We start from the raw sequence: 18,135 nt of genomic DNA on the forward strand, positions 1-18,135 counted from the left end.
ACAATTGTGCCCAACTGATGATTGACAAAGGTGCAAAAGTGATTTAGTGGAGGAGGAGGGTTAGCCTTTATGACAAATGACAGGGCCAATTAAAGATCAAAAGGGGATAGATAGATAGGACCTTGACCTGTCACCATTTAACACCACTTAAACACCTAACAGCATTTAACATACTCAAAACAGAGGAGAAAATTTTCAGGATCCAGGATAGGGCAAAGAGTTTTCAGACTTAACACCAAAAAGATCCATATAAGGAAATATAGATAAGCTGGACTTCATCAAAATTAAAATCATTTGCTCTATGAAAGATCCTGTCAAGAGGATGAAAGAGCAAGCTATGGAATAGGACAAAATATTTGCAAACCACATATCCGACAAAGGATCAGTGTCTAGAATATATAAAGAACACTCAAAACTCAAACCAAAAAATCAGTTAGAAAATGGGCAGAAGATAGGACATCTCACTAAAGGGGATATACAGTTGACAAAAGAGCATGAAAAGATATTCAGCATCATTAACCATTAAGAAAATGAAAATTAAAACCATAGTGAGATATTACTAATGCCTATCAGAATGGCTTAAAAAATTAGGGACAACATCAAATGCTGGGGAGGATGTGAATAAACTGGATCATTACACTTTCTCAATGATTCATAAATTACTGGTGGATATGTAAAAATAGTCCAGCCACTCTGGGAAATAGCTTGGCATTTTCTTATAAAACTAAATCTGCCATTACAGTATGACCCAACAATTCCACTGTTAGCCATTCATTCCAGAGAAATTGAAATACAAATTCATAAAAGAAAAAAAAGCCTGTATACAAATATATATAGCAGCTTTATTCATAATAGCTCAAAACTGGAAATAACCCAATACCCTTCATTGAAGGGCATGATGTGAATGATGAAACACATTGGTATGTGCATGTCATGGAATACTACACAGAAATATAAAAGAATGTATTATTGACACAACTTGGATGAATCTCAGGGTAGTTACGCTGAATGGAAAAAAAAAAAACCAAAAAACCTAGATCCAAGAGATAACATAGGATTCCATTTCTTTGACATTCTTGAAATGACAAATCATAGCGGAGGAGAACAATTAAGAGTTTCCAGGGGTTAGGGAAGAGAGAAGGGAAGAAGGTGGGTGTAGCTGGAAGGGATAATAGGAATGACGCTTGCATGATGGAAATGTTCTGTGTTTTGACTGTGATGTTAGTACTTGAACTTGCACATGTGATAAAACTGCAAGAGCTAAATACACACACAGGACTGCATGAAAAACTGGTAAAACCTCAAACTAGAAGGAATGTATCCATGTCAGCTTTCTGACTGGGCTATTGTAGTATAAACAATGCAGGATGTCACCAAGGGGGGGGGGGGGGGGCACCGGGTAAAGAGTATACAGGATTTCTCTGCGTTATTTCTTACACCTAACAGTGATTCTACTATAACTTCAAAATATAAGCATAAAACATAAAGGAAGCTTCAAAACATATCAAAGAGTCTTGAAGAAATTCTAAGGTTGGCATGTAAAATTTGGGACCTTTAGGAAGCAAAATAGTTCAGGTGTTCCTGTACAATGGTTTGCTTTTTGCAGAAGGGCAATGCAAGGACCAAAGTCATCTCAGGTTCATCTAGAAGTTTGCGGACAACAGACCCTTGTCTTTGAGTCTCCATACTTTGCACTCAAAGACAAGTTGTTACGCTTGTCGAGTGGGTTGTTCTCCCTTCCAGACTCTGAGCCCACATGTATCAGACTATCCGGATCAACCCTGCTCATCTTGCTGCAGACTGGATTGACAAACTTCATTTTTGTGTTAATCCCCTACATTTTCTAACTACCAGGCATATTAAGTTTTCTGTCCTTTGCTATCCCCAAGCAGGGGTGGGTGGACAAGTTTCCTGCTCTAAAATAGAGCATGTTTTTCCCAACAGAGCTGCTGTTAAGCAGCTCTTTTTCATGTTCCTATATAGACCGGCAACCTCTTATTGCAGAAATGGGGCCTGGGAGATTTGTACATACATCCCAAATGTTACATATTAGAATTTATTACACCAACACAACTATTAAGCTTTAAAAGGCATAATGTTTTAAGCCTGCTCAACTAAAATACTATAGTCTATGCACAATCAAACCTCTCTGAGGGGATTAGGCAGAAACCATTTTAATTTATCCATCCTAGAGTGTGGTACTAACAGCGTTGCAGAGAACCTGCTGCATGAGCACTTGTTTACCCATCAGCAGAAGAATCTCCTTGCTTTGGAAAAGTAACCCCATGCTTCACTCATCCCATCCACTTAAAAAACGGGAGGCCCTCCTCTCCTCGTGCTCCCAATTGACTCTTGCTGACATGTATTTAAGGTTTTACAGAACTTGTGTTTTTGATTCATGTGTCTTCTTCCTTTCTGTATCAGAGCTTCCTTTAGACAAGAGGCCTTCTCCTATAGCTCTTTGTAACCCTAGCACGCTTCTGTGGCATGCCCTAAATCAGCTGATCAAAACTAAGTTACTTCTGGGGTGCCTGGGTGGCTCAGTCGTTAAGCGTCTGCCTTTAGCTCAGGTCATGATCCCAGGGTCCTGGGATCGAGCCCTGCGTCGGACTCCCTGCTCGGCGGGGAGCCTGCTTCTCCCTCTGCCACTCCCCCTGCTTGTGTTCCCTCTCTTGCTGTGACTCTCTCTGTCAAATAAATAAATAAAATCTTTAAAAAAAAAAAATTAAGTTACTTCTGTAAATATGAATACCTGTTTTGTTTTTTTTTTAAAGATTTTATTTATTTGAGAGAGAGAGAATGAGAGACAGAGAGCACGAGAGGGAAGAGGGCAGAGGGAGAAGCAGACCCCTTGCTGAGCAGGGAGCCCGATGCGGGACTCGATCCCGGGACTCCAGGATCATGACCTGAGCTGAAGGCAGTCGCTTAACCAACTGAGCCACCCAGGCGCCCCTGGTTTTGTTTTTGATTGGACATGGAAAACTTTTTGAGTGTGTTGTAAAAAATGACCTATAATTGAATAGGAACCACACTCTGTACATTTTTTTAGTGCCATTGGCAAAAACATATGCTGGAAATGTGGATATGCCTTCTAAATTAATGTTATTCTTCTGGATTCCTGCAGTGATTGAGGCAAAAGTTTGAGAATAGGCAATCAGCTGCCCAAGGACCTTTAAGGAGGATTTGACCTATCACACATAGTCTGCCAATCTTTCTTAAAAGCTACCTCTTACATTGAGGGAAGAGGCGAAGACACTCGAAAAGTAAGGCAAATGATATATGAAAATCTTCAGGATCCATTGCACTGTTAAAATATTTGTAGAGCTATTTAAATGGGATAGGAAAAGTCATTTGTGATATCGGGGTCTTCTAAGGAATATGGCAGAAATTTGAGTCTCAGCACTTGTCTTGTAGTGGGATTCTAGTTAAGTAAGGTGACATTTGACTTGAATATTTACTATTCTCTGTGTCTTTTTGCTCCTTGCTCCTTTTAAGCATTTAACTGTACCCTACCACAGGCATCCTTAGCGCTTGTCTCCATAAAGAAAATCTTATCTCTTACCTGTGGCAGGCAAATTCCTGTCCCTCAATCACCCTGCCCCATTTCTTCTTGGTAGAGTGCAGTTTTTGTTTTCTTGTGTGCCCAGGTATAATCACCCTTTCCAACCCTACAATATTCCTCATGGCTGGCTTACATTATGACCCAGTGCTCTTCAACAGTAATCTATTCCCTGAAATATCTGCAATAATGTTCCTTCTCGGTTAAACATTGTAAGGTTTACATTGTAAGGTCAAACACTAAGTCCCTGCTACTATCCCAGTACAGATGTCATAGAATAGATATTAACAAACCATGGCCAAGCCTGCAATCAGACTTGGAAGTTTTATTGTCACACAGTCACATCCATCTGTTTGTGTATTTTCCATATCTGCTTTTACACGGTAAGGACAGAGTTCAATAGTTGTGACAGACACCGTGTGGCTCACAGGAGTATACTGCCTCACCCTTGGCAGAAAGTTTGCCAGTCCCTGTTACGGAGATTGGTGACTCTCCAAGCTCTCAAGACATCATCGTCAGGTTGAATTAAATGAGCATAACCATTGCTAGTTCAGCTAAGTTCTGCTGAGATGAAAGAAAGATATTTAGTTTAGTTTAGCTTTAAAACTGAAGAGTGGAAAATGAGAAAACTTTGGCATTTCATCTGTTCAGAAGTAGAGTTAGAGGATATCAGGACTGATGAAATACTGTAAGAACTCTGCACTGTTGTTACAGCTCAAAAATATCATTACAGATCTCCCATCTTTCGTTCCATCTGTCTGCTCTGTCATGCTAAGCTTGCAGCCTGGCTCTTATGCCCACCACTCATGAACCTAAGATAGAAGGCCAATCTGAGATAACACATTGTCAGATAGCCAGGTTTTAGGATCATAACAAAGATGTATTTCTCTTCATTCTTTTTTTATGAGAGGATAAACTTTCTTGGAAACCCATCGGTAATCTTGCCCTTAAGTCCCACTGGTTAAGTTTCAACTTCCCTCATTTTCTTCTTCCTTGAACATTAAAAAGAAAGGCCCAACATGAGAGAGATGTGAAGCAATTTCAAATTATAAATAATTTTCTTTATTTTGGGGGGAAAAATAAATGAGAGGAAATGAAAAGATAACAGTGCCTCCAGCGTTGTGTGATGCGTCATGTATGAACTTCCACATTTTCATCTGACAAAGGTCATCACATCACAGAGGGGAGGGATATTCTGACCATGGTTTCTAGAAGTGCAGGCAGGACTGACTTCATAGGTATTCACAGAACTTCTGAACAGGAATCCTAAGGTGGAGTGTTACGGCTAGTTCACTACATCCATGGCTGAAACTATGGTGAATTTTAGAAAAGTGTTTCATAACTGTATATATAATTTTTGCATTCTAAAATGTCCCTCAACTAAACACCAACCGTGGAGTCTCTCACCAAAGGTATCTTGAAGGATACTGATTATTCTATCAGTACAATTTTATATCAGGACTATAGATTCCCAGAAGTATTCACACTAAATGAGATTTTCCACCTTTTTAATGATTCTGAATAGATGTCCAAATCTAGCAGGTGTCTTTGAACAATTATATCTGTCCAGCTAAGCATGTGTAAATGCCATATTCATTTCAGGCTTGTTCTTCACTGGACCTCTACTTGCCAGGGACAACAGGAAAATGTGCTTAATGGTTGTCAAATGACAACAAATAAAGTTGGTCCTTCTTCAAATGGTCATTTACAAATCCTCTAGTACACCTGTATTTTTGAGCTCTAATAATTATTTTAATATTTTAATTGTAGAAGACTATTTGGAGGTCTAAGAACAAATATTCCCTATTTTAAAGACATGGAGAAAAGACTTCTAGAATGAATTTATGCATATTTTAGTTTAGCTTATAATATTTTATATTGGGCTTATGGATCAAAAATAAGGCAAAAGAATATGATCAATTTGATTTTGAAAGTCATTAAAAAAGCTTACTTGATAAAAAGCTGTTGATGACTTTTGCTTTAAATATAACTCAACTAAGCATTGCAGATAATTATACATAACTCATATAGAATGAATTTTCTAAGAGGAAAACATAAATATGGGTGATTATGTATCATACATACATGTACATTTGCATACACACACATGAAAACTTCTTTGGTATGTATTATACTGCTTATTTAAAATGTATAATTTTAATTACTTTTTAAAGAAGGCAATTTTATTTCAGTAAGACCAAGAATTGAGGGGAATTGGCATGTGTAATTTTAAGATTCTTTTTCAAGTTTTGATATTAGTTAGAATTATACTGATCAAATAAAATGAAAGATAATTTCTTTCTCCAAATCCTGAGACAATTTGTGAAAAATAGTAGTATTTCTTCCCTTTATGCTTGGTCAAATTCCCCAATGAGATCATCTGGGTTGGTGTTTTCTTTGAGGGATATTTTAAATTATGGATCTAGTTTCTCTAATAAGTGTGACTTCATATTTTCTATTCTTTCTTCTATTAAATTTGGAAATTTGTGTATCCCAGGGAATTTTCTATTTCATATAAGTTGTTCAGTTTATTGAGATAAAGTTTGTATATGTATCCCTTTGTTGTATTTTTAATGATTCTAGAACCAGTGTCTATGTCCGTTTTTCATGTCTGTTACTGGCACTGTTTCCTTTTTCTCTTTTTCCAGTTTCTTGATGATTATACCTAGAGATTTATCAATTTGTTTAGTCTTTGAAAAGAATCAACTTGGCCTTCATAATTTACTGCTTTTTGTTTTCTACTTTATTATTTTTTATTTCATTATCTGTTTACTTTTATTTGTATCTTTTTCTGATGTCTTTAAGAGGAGACTTAGACCATTTCTTTTAAATGTGGTCTTTTCTCACATACGCATATAAGGCTGTGAATTTCTCTCTGTGCACTACTTTAGCTCCATCCCACATATTTGCTTACAGCTATATTAAAATATAATCAATATAAAATAAACTGAATGCATGTAAAGCATATAACTGAATAGATGTTCACATAGTATACACTCATGAAACCAGCACCACAGTCAAGATAATGAACCTAGCCATCGCTCTCCCCGGTTTCCTGATGCTGCTTTGTAATCAGCCCTCTCAACTCGGGATGCTCCCTGTCACCAGGCAACCACAGATCTGTTTTGCAGCTGTAGTTCAGTTTGCACATTCCAGAATTGCATACATGTGGAATCATACAATGTATACTCTTTCTGACTGGCATATTTTAATCAGTGAACTTACCTTGAGATTCAACCGTGCCAGTGTATGCTTCACTAGTTGATCTGTTTTTATTGCTGAGTAACATTCCATTGTATTGATATGCTACAGTTTATATCCATTCACCTGCTGATGCACATTTAGGTTGTTTCCAGTTTGGGGCTATTATAAATAAACCTGCTGTGAAAATTAGAATACAAGTAGTTTTATGAAAGTATGGCCATAAATATTTCTCTTGGGGAAATACCTAAGAATGAACTGACTACAGTTTTGCTAAACTCACTTGTAAGTTTAGTATTTTTTTGTATAATCTAAGGGTCAACAGTCTTTTACTGTCAGGGGTGCAGATGATAATTCTTTTAAGCTTTGTAGACAATGTAACATCTTTGTCTCTTTCCCCACCCCCTCATTATTGTACTGTTTAGAATCCCTAATACAATACTGAGTACAAGTGGTGACACTGGGCATCCTTGTCTTGTTCTGAGTCTTAGGAACAAAATATTAAGTGTTTTTCATAGTGTCTTTTATCAGATTGAAGATGTTCCTTCTAAAATCAAAGGACAGAATGAATGTAAATGTTACATTTTTTTCCCAATACCTTAATGCATTTAATTGCACAATGCTCTTGATCATTGATTATTGATTAATTTATGATTGATTAATGGCCACTTGATGGAAAAATTACATGACCACAAAAGTCATTTCATGTATATTTGAGAAGTTCAATTTTACAGATAGTAGGTCATCATTTACATGAGAGAAAATATAAATAAGACCATATTTTCCCAGACTAAATTTTATGTATTTTATTCAAAGGCTTGAAATATGACTTTTTATTCACCCCATAAGACTTTTTATTCACCACAACATTCCTTCAGTATCATGAGTTCTGTAACCACAATAAGATAAATAAAATGAATAGGAATGTTGCCACTTTTGCAATGCATACAAATTCTACCCCAATTTAAATGATGTAATTGATAAATGTAGGTATGTTTTATCAAACGTTCTGCCAGATACAGTCAGATCATGTTCCATCCTGGTCAATTAGTGCATTGTGAAAATACATAAGATTTGTATTAATAATTATCATTTGCATAGATTTAATAATGTTTTTTTCCCCTCATTCCACTATACTGAAATGCGAGACACTTTCATGCCTCCTTGCTGTTTCTTTTGCTGATAATATCTTTATTCTCCTTAGTACTCGGGGAAGTCAAACTCATTTTTTTAAGACATAGATCATATAAGATGACCCTAGTGATGTCTACCCATCTGCCCCAGGCACAATAAGTTGCTCCCTTTTCCACATTCCTCGCGTTATCTCAGTTGGGGACTTACTACACTGAATTATGATGTGTTTATATGCCTGCTTGCCTCAGCTAAATCACACTCTTTTTTGCGATGAGGCCTAAAAACAGAGACTTGTGTTCTTCATACCCAGAATAGGGCTTATGATAATCCAATGGTGATTTTTTTTCAGCAGTGACTTTTAAGTGGAAGAATGGATGAGTGGTGAATTTTGTCGTAGGACATGTCAAATTTCTTGACTCTTCAGAGAAATTAGACATCTGAATTTTATAAGAAATCCTCATTGCTCCTTCCCAGCAACTTTAGTCGAAGAAACTCTAAAGAGTAAATAAAATCTATAACAATTCTGCAAAGCTGTCAGTGACCTTGAACAGGATACGTAGATAAGAGATAAGAATCTGAAAATCAGTGGGACTAAACTGAGAATTGACAGAAAGCTAGCAAGAAGGCTTTGGCCTTGGACCAAGAAGAACAGACCAGAGCGCTGAATTAAGGGCTATGGATGAAAGAAGAGTTCACCGCTCAAGTGAGCTTGGAGCAGAAAGAGAAGCTGGGGGTGAGGTGTTTGTGTGGGTGGGAGAGAGGAAAAATGGACATTGTCAGCTTTTTGCATCTGCACTTCACTAACTTAAAGGAGGCATTGTTCACATCAAAGAACTGAACTTTAGAAAACTCGGTCTTAAATTTTTTGAACCCTGTGGCAAGAAGGGGTTGTCTCTTTATTTTATTGTGGTAGTCATATGATGAGGAAGATAAGTTTTCACTGGAAAACAAATTCAGGTGTGAATATCCTGTAACTCAAAAAAAAAAAAAAAAGCCACTTTGGTTTGAAATGAAATAATTCAATCACAAACAGTTCCTGTTCCTTGACAGGTCAATTTGATTTGCCCCTCAGCCTGACAGTAGGGCTGTGACTGAAGAGGACACATCTCCAGCAGAGTACCTGAAGCGCTAAAATATCCTACACTTCATAACACTAAAAGGAAATTTGACCAACAGGGAAAGATGCCCTGTTGGCAACTTTACAAAGTTCTTGGGAGAAAAAGCAAACCTATATGTTTGTTCTTTGAATGCTTTATGCAAATGTGTTGATGTATATGTACATGTTGGTGGGAAAATAAATGCAAAAAGATGGAAGTTCCAACGAATGAATATGTTGAATTGCTAAAAGCAACATATTGCAACTTATGTTCTGAGAGCTCTTTGCTCACCATGAAATTCCCAAGCTGAATGTATTCAGAAGAAATGCAATAAGGTATGGAATAGTTCCAGGTTCAGATGTGAACACAGATACAAACACAGTGAATGCCGGAATGTGTATTTGATGCTGTTGTGCAATGTTGAGAAAATAAATTGGATGTTGTTCATGTTGCTAATGCAAAAACAGAATGAATGCTAAAATGAAGTTATCTGCTGATTTTGGAATCTCATTTATCCCCTGCTGATTCATATCATCTGTTTTGGTTATACACATGATGCAAACATTCGTTTTGCGAAATCCCACTCCTGAGTCTTCAACAACTTTACTCCAGCTTTCGAAAATTAGCACTAGTTCAAATACCAAGAGAATAAAGTAATTGATTTCAAGCTGGTTATAAATGTATTTTCTGGGCTTGATGCTCTGTGGAAATAAAAATTTTTGGTAAAATTTTTTTTAAAAAAGAGAAAGATGCTTCCTACACATAGTAGGCATACCAAAATATTTTTTTAGAGGAAAAAAAAGTCTTTGTTCCTTTCCTAAAGAAGCTTAAAATGAAATTGGAAGAGACAAAGACTGTATCTTTTTTGTACTACTAAACTAACTACAAAACTACACCAAATAATAATCACAACATAAAGCAGTACACATTTAGGTGTCAGGATTGGCAATAACCAATTGCCGTAAGAATTTAAAGAAGGGGAAATGTCATGGATTGGATTTTATGGTGAATGTTCTTGCAGGATTTTTATGGTCAAGCATTGAATGAGAGTATAAGAAGAAAACATGACTAAGCTGTGTACATGAGGAAAGTAATTTCTGTTAGTGGTTTTGTGTTTACTATTTAAATACAGAATTCTAGGCTGTGGAAAAATTCTAGAATACAGATTTAAGTTGGCTGCTTGAGGATATTTACACTCTCCTTTGCCTACTATATCCAATTAGACAGTTGAAATCTAACCAGTTTGTTTTATTCTTGAATTTTACAATAAAATGATCCTTTAATAGAATTAAATGAATCTTTTCTTGTAAAAAATATATTCGCTTTATAATTACGTTGAGAGAATTCATGCTATGATGGTGGGCTTAGATAGACTCCAAATTTATGGTATTTTTGAGTCTGCAAATTTAGTTATTGACAGATTTGTTATTTTTTTAATTGACTCGAATAACTCACTGAGTTTTACAAGTCAAAAAAACTCTCTCTGGTGAGCCAGAGGGTGGTAAATGGAACTTAGTGTGACAAAAAGGTGTCAGAATTGATTGACAGTTTGAAGCAGCCAAATGAAATTTTTTCAGGAAATCACATTTGATTAATTTGTTCCTATTGTTTATACGTCAAGACAAAATATCTGTAAAGATCATCTCTGTGACAATTGAGTGTTGGTTAGGGAATCATCCATGTAATGCTTAACATCCAGGTAATTTTCCAATCTCTGAATATATTCTCACAAATAAACAAAACACCAAGACTTGTCACTATGGCACACTGAACTGATAGAAGAGAACTTCTTTTTCCTACTCCAAACACAAATTCTGAATATGGCAAAGGGATCCCAAGTAGATACAGGGGTCTGAATGAGATTAGAATTGCAACACTAAACCTGACATACATTTATTCATTCATTTATTTTTTTATTAACATATAATGTATTATTTATTTTGGGGGTACAGGTCTGTGATTAATCAGTCTTAAACAATTCACAGTGCTCACCATAGCACATACCCTCCCCAATGTCCATCACCCAGCCACCCCATCCCTTCCACCCACCCTCCACTCCAGCAACCCTCAGTTTGTTTCCTGAGATTAAGAGTCTCTTATGGTTTGTCTCCCTCTCTAGTTCCATCTTGTTTTATTTTTCCCTCCCTTCCCCTATACTCCTCTGTTTTGTTTTTTAAATTCCACATATTGAGTGAAATCATATAATTGTCTTTCTCTGATTGACTTATTTCGCTTAGCATAATACCCTCTAGTTCCATCCATGTTGTCGCAAATGGTAAGATTTCATTTTTTAATGGCTGCATAATGTTCCATTGTATATGTATACCACATCTTCTTTATCCATTCATCTGTTGATGGACATCTTGGCTCTTTCCATAGTTTGGCTACTGTGGACGTTGTTGCTATAAGCTTTGGGGTGCATGTACCACTTCGGATCACCACATTTGTATCTTTGGGATAAATACCCAGTAGTGCAATTGCTAGGTCGTACGGTAGCTCTATTTTCAACTTTTTGAGGAACCTCCATACTGTTTTCCAGAGTGGTTGCATCAGCTTGCATTCCCACCAACGTGTAGGAAGGTTCCCTTTTCTCGCCAACATCTGTCGTTTCCTGACTTGTTCATTTTAGCCATTCTGACTGGTGTGAGGTGGTGTCTCATTGAGGTTTTGATTTGGATTTCCCTGATGCCGAGCGATGTTGAGCACTTTTTCATGTGTCTCTTGGCCATTTGGATGTCTTCTTTGCAGAAATGTCTATTCATGTCTTCTGCCCATTTCTTGATTGGATTATTTGTTCTTTGGGTGTTGAGTTTGATAAATTTCTTTATAGATTTTGGATACTAGCCCTTTATCTGATACGTCATTTGCAAATATCTTCTTCCATTTTGTCGGTTATCTTTTGGTTTTGTTGACTGTTTCTTTTGCTGTGCAAAAGCTTTTTATCTTGAAGTTCCAATAGTTCATTTTTGCCCTTGCTTCTGTTGCCTTTGGTGATGTGTCTAGGAAGAAGTTGCTGCAGCTGAGGTCAAAGAGGTTGCTGCCTGTGTTCTGCTCAAGGATTTTGATGGATTCCTGGCTCATATTTAGGTCTTTCATCCACTTTGAGTCTATCTTTGTGTGTGGTGTAAGGAAACAGTCGTTTTATTCTTCTGCATGTGGCTGTCCAATTTTCCCAACACAGTTTCTTCAACATTTGTTGAAGAGACTGTCTTTATTCCATTGGACATTCTTTCCTACTTTGTCGAAGATTAGTTGACCACAGAGTTGAGGGTCCATTTCTGGGCTCTCTATTCTGTTCCATTGATCTATGTGTCTGTTTTTGTGCCAGTACCATACTGTCTTGATGATGACAGCTTTGTAATAGATCTTGAAGTCCGGAATTGTGATGCCACCAGCTTTGCTTTTCTTTTTCAACATTCCTCTGGCTATTTGGGGTCTTTTCTGGTTCCATACAAATGTTAGGATTATTTGTTCCATTTCTTTGAAAAAAGTTGGTGGTATTTTGATAGGGATGCATTAAATGTGTAGATTGCTCTAGGTAACATTGACATCTTCACAATATTTGTTCTTTCAATCCACGAGCATGGAACATTTTTCCATTTCTTTGTGTCTTCCTCAATTTCTTTCATGAGTATTCTATAGTTTTCTGAGTACAGATTCTTTGTCTCTTTGGTTAGATTTATCCCTAGGTATCTTATGGTTTTGGGTGCAATTGTAAATGGGATTGACTCTTTCATTTCTTTTTTTTCTTTCTTGTTGTTTGTGTATAGAAATGCTACTGATTTCTGTGCATTGATTTTATATCCTGCCATTTTACTGAATTCCTGTATGAGTTCTAGCAGTTTTGGGGTGGAGTTTTTTGGGTTTTCCACAGGCAAAGAATGAGAGTTTTGACTTCTTCTTTGCCAATTCAGATGTCTTTTATTTCTTTTTGTTGTCTGATTGCTGAGGCTAGGACTTCTAGTACTATGTTGAATAGCAGTGGTGGTAGTGGACATCCCTGCTGTGTCCCTGACCTTAGGGGAAGAGCTCTCAGTTTTTCCCCATTGGGAATCATATTTGCTGTAGGTTTGTCATAGAACCTGACATACATTTAAGAAGTGAGATCTTTACACTCCTAAGGGTCCTGAGACAAAGCCTAAGGCCATGAATGGAATGGATAGGAACTGAGTTCCCTAAATCATGGTAGAGACACAAAGGTCTATACCTTTGGTTTGTTTGTTTGTTTGTTTTGTTTTATTCACCCATTAAACAAATAGTGTTTGAGGGTTCACTGTATACTAGGCACTGGTAGGATAGCAGTGAAAAAAAAAAAAGAAAGAAAGCAAAACTCTCTGTCCTTGTGTGGAAGGGAGGGGAGATATAAGGTAAAGCAGTATACATTAGACTGTGATAGATGATGTAGAAAAATAAACAGGTAAGAGATATAAGGAATGTGGTATTTTTGTAAGTCTAAATGAAGTCTTTTGAGAAGTGTTTACTAAAAAAATATCTTGAAGTAAAGAATGGAAGGAGGTGAGTCAAGGCCTTAGAGACATATCCATGTGTACACCCAGGCAGAAGAAACCACAATTACAAAAGCCTGCAGTTAGGAGCCTTGCAGGAAAATTCAAGAACAGTAAGGTGACCATTGTGAAGAAAAAAAAAAAACAAAAACAGAGCAAGAAAATATAAGGAAATTATATTACAAAGTTGAATGTTAATGAGCAGATAGATCACATGGATATGTTTAAGGGAAGTAGGGGTGGAAGTGGGAAGTTTAATTCTTAGGCTATGGTAATCATCCAGGTAAGAGATGATGGTGGATTGGACCAGACTGGTAACAGTAGAGGTTATGAGAATATCCTGGCTATTGTTCTAAGGCAAAGTCCCTAGGGTGTGCTCACAGATTGTGTATATGTAAGATAGTTAGAAAAAAGTCAAAAAATGATACCAAAATTTTTGTTTTGATACTGGAGGGATGAAGTCATTAGCTGAGATGAGGAAGATTGTGGAAAATGCCATTTTGGCAGAAAAACCAGAACTCAGTCAAAAGATATGCTAAGGTTAAGATGGCTTTTAGAAATCTAAGTAGCTGTCAAGTAGACAATTAGATATATGAGTCTAGATTTGATGGGAAATGTCTGGGTTAAAGATGTAAATTGGGAAATCATCAGTGTATAGATAATATTTAAAGCCACCAAATGGGGTGAAATCACCAAGGAAATAAGTATAGATAGATTCATGGTTATTAAATCATGTTCTTGAAAGACTGTATCTCCTGGCCCAGGGTAGGCTGAAAATTGGATGCCCAGGGCTGTGACTAGGAAAAGATTCATGCATTTACAACTAGAAAACCAAACCTGCTACAGGTGAGAGGGTGGGATCTGTATCCATCCTTCTCAACTTAGCACAAAACTTACATTGATAAATTAATAAGAAATCTGGCACACTTTAATGTAATCTGTGAGTCTCCAGGGAGAGAAACAAAGCTCTGCAGCATAAAATGCTTCTTGACTTAGGAGTCTCCATAAAACAACATTCCCACTAAAGATGACCTAGCTATCAGTATTTACAAACCACAATAAGATATCAATAAGTACTTAAAAAAAGGGGGCGGGAAATGTACACACAAAGAGCATGTTATGAAAGTAAATGCCATCTTTGAAAAACTGAAAAAGATGATTAAAAAATGATAGATGTATTAAAGTGGATTACACATACATGAAGCAAGACGTATAGTGCATTAGAAGATAGATTTGGGGAGGCTATCCATAATGCATCTCAGAAAGATAAAAGATAATGAATATATGAGGAAGAAATTAAGAGATGGAGAGAATGGAATTAAAAGGGCCAACTTAAATTTAATGAATACTAAAGGACAGAATGAGGAAAAGGAAGTAATGAAAGGATAATGGCAGGCAATTTTCTAGAACTGAAGAAAGTTGTTAAGTCTTCAACTTGAGGGAGAATCCTAGTGTCTTAAGAAGTATAAATAAAAATAAATCCTCTCTTTTGCTCAGGCCCATGATGCGGGTATGATGGGCAAGTGTCACAGTCTTCGCACTGCCAGGAGGCCCTGTAGCCACTGATGAGATCATGATAAACAGTACATGTGGGCACAGCCCTGAAGGCCAACCCTTTAGAGGTGCTTCCCATGCAGAGGGAATTCTGCAGGAAAAAAGTAGGCGTTGAAGCCAGACAGCCAAATTCTGCCATCAAGGAAGTATGTCAGGGTCCAGCTGATCAAGAATGGCAAAAAAAACCCATAGCCTTTGTACCTAATGATGGTTGTTCGAATTTTATTGAGGAAAGTGATGAAGTTCTAGTTGCTGGATTTGGTCACAAAGGTCATGCTGTTGGTGATGTTCCTGGGGTTTGCTTTAAAGTTGTCAAAGGAACCAATGTCTCTCTTTTGGCCTTATACAAAGACAGGAAGGGAAGACCAAGATCATAGGTTTTGATGGTGAACTATGACAATAATAAATTTTCATATTGCAAAAAAATAAGTAAATCCACACCTAAACTCAACAGCTGGACTGACCTTAGACCTTCTCAAAAGTAACAATACATGTAAGAAGAAAATAATATATTCAAGAAACTGAGAGAAAATCATTGTCAATCTAGAATTATATAGGTAGTTACACTATCATTCAGGAGTGAAAGGGAAATAAACACATTCTCAGGCAAAGACAGAATCAGTTTTGTCATACATAGACCTTCTTTAAGCTATGTATAGAGAATCTATACATCTCTGAAAGAGATTCATTAGATTTTTACATTTCTGTTTTCGTTTTTGGCACAAAGACTTTAAGTCTAAATAGGGATTGCCCTAGTGAGAAGAGAGGGTGTGAGAGAGAAGGAAACAAAACTATTTATATTTTTATGTATTTTGGATGTATTTGGCTTCAAGAAACAAATCTAAAATGGTTTAAATTGTTATAAAAATGACTAATAGAAATCAAGAGGTAAAGTAGGCTCTTGGTTAGTAAATCAGTGGCTAACTGATACTAGCAAGAGCCCAATATTTTGCTGTGACTTCAGTTGCAACCTGAATTTGCCAGCTAACTTTGGAGCCATAAATTAACTGTAGCAGTTCCATAAATGATGCACAGGAATAACCAGTCTCAGAGGAATTCATGGGTCTATTCTGTTCCTGCTTATTAGGGAGAAAAAAACAACAACAACAACAACATAAGATAACACAGTGAGGATAAATTTTCCAAAAGCCCCAGGTAGACTTCCCTCATGATCCATTGGCCAAGGTTAGAGCATACTCCCATTACCGAACCTGGAGGAGAGCAAGGAGCTATTGTAATTTGCATAGACCTATTCACTGGAGGAAGATTTGATGTTGAGGAGTCAATCACAAGGAAGAGAAAGGGATCAGGTAGGAAGTGTAGAAATCTAAGGCCTTATCTCCCTCCAGAGGAGGATGAACAGATTGACATATTTATCTGTATTTTAGATGTAACCAGATAAACAGTAACCCCAGAAAGCTGGTGAATAACACTAAGAACACGAACAACATACAAAAACTCATCAAAAGGAGAGAGTATTACAAGAAAGATAAAATTATCAGGAAGACTTTATAATCACAAACCTTAAAAGTAAAGAATATAGTTTATTATATAAATAATGTAAAAATTATAATTTTCTCAAATATTATATATTATATATTTTTCTCAAGCAAATACAATGATTATACTATTGAATGCTTTTAATCCTCTCTGTTGTGTTGCTGCTGCTGACTTGAGACTTGGTACAAGGGCCAGGGGAGCCAAATATTTGTAAATGTTCAATTTAATAGAAGTGGCTAGTCTTCCTAGTACAAATACTTCCTAAATAGTAATGTTGTCCACAGTATACAAAGTCAGTGGTATATCATGTTTTGTTTTTTTTTCTTCACTTGGTCAGGGCAAATTCTAGGTAGGACAGTCAAAGAAGTTCCATGCCCAGTAGAGAAAAATAATCAAGAGCCAACTTGCTTAAAAATATGCTCCACCTGTCCTTGCTCTGTATAGCCAACTCCTTTTAAGGACCTAGAGTTGGCATGGCAGGGAGGAGGGAGGTGGTTTGTCTAACCAGTAACTAGTAGGCAACCACACCACACAAACTTCTGCAGCAAACATACAACCCTAACAGGCATACATCAAACATAGCCCCTCTTCATGCTCTACTGGATGTAAATTCACTGCTTCTTTATTATTTAATGGTTATATTTTGCATCACAACATCTCTGTATTTGGAAAAGGGACCACCATGACTGGTTTTCCAGGAATTGACCAAAGTTGACTGGTGTATCTACACTACAGGCTAGATTGTTCACTGGCAGTGTTGTCAGTCACTAGGTGAAATCATTTGGGAACTCAAATGGCTTAAGATAAGATCCTTAAATGAAGTGAGAGGGCTGAGGTTTCTAGTAAAATTGAACCAGACTAGAGACTTCGGATTTGTATTTAGATATAAGAGAACTGACAGGTAGATTAGCATGTGAGATCAGGAGTAAAAGATGGAGAGAGAGCCCAGTATGTGAAGAGAACATGAATATTTTTTTTTTTAAGATTTTATTTATTTATTTGACAGAGAGAGACACAGCGAGAGAGGGAACACAAGCAGCGGGAGGGGGAGAGGGAGAAGCAGGCTTCCCGCAGAGCAGGGAGCCCGACGCAGGGCTCAATCCCAGGACCCTGGGACCATGACCTGAGCCGAAGGCAGACGCCCAACGACTCAGCCACCCAGGTGCCCCGAATATGAATATTTGTTGCCTACCAAACCTACCTGGGATGGAATTCTGGCTCTGCCATTTACCAGCTTTTTCACTTTCAGCAAGTTGTATTTAACTGTTTTGAAAACATTTGTTCATCTGTAAAATCAGGGTTTCTGTGAAGAGTAGAAATTTATTTTTTTTAAGATTTTTTAAAATTTATTTGACAGAGAGAGAGACAGCAAGGGAGGGAACACAAAGCAGGGGGAGTGGGAGAGGGAGAAGCAGGCTTCCCGCGGAGCAGGGAGCTGGATGCGGGGCTTGATCACAGGACCCGGGGATCATGACCTGAGCCGAAGGCAGATGCTTAACGACTGAGCCACCCAAGCGTCCCCAAATTATTTTTTTAAAGTATCTTTTAGATATTAATAGTTAACACTTGTTGAGTGCAGTTTTTA

General features: G+C 37.1%; 1 pseudogene; it reads left to right on the forward strand.

The window, feature by feature from the left end:
• The first annotated feature begins 15,011 nt into the window (after positions 1-15,011).
• Positions 15,012-15,497, forward strand: LOC118004586 (annotated as a pseudogene).
• The last annotated feature ends 2,638 nt before the right edge of the window (positions 15,498-18,135 follow it).

Source organism: Mirounga leonina, unplaced genomic scaffold (genome assembly GCF_011800145.1).
Source record: "Mirounga leonina isolate KUSES-001 unplaced genomic scaffold, KU_Mleo_1.0 Mir_93, whole genome shotgun sequence".
NCBI classification, from domain to species: domain Eukaryota; kingdom Metazoa; phylum Chordata; class Mammalia; order Carnivora; family Phocidae; genus Mirounga; species Mirounga leonina.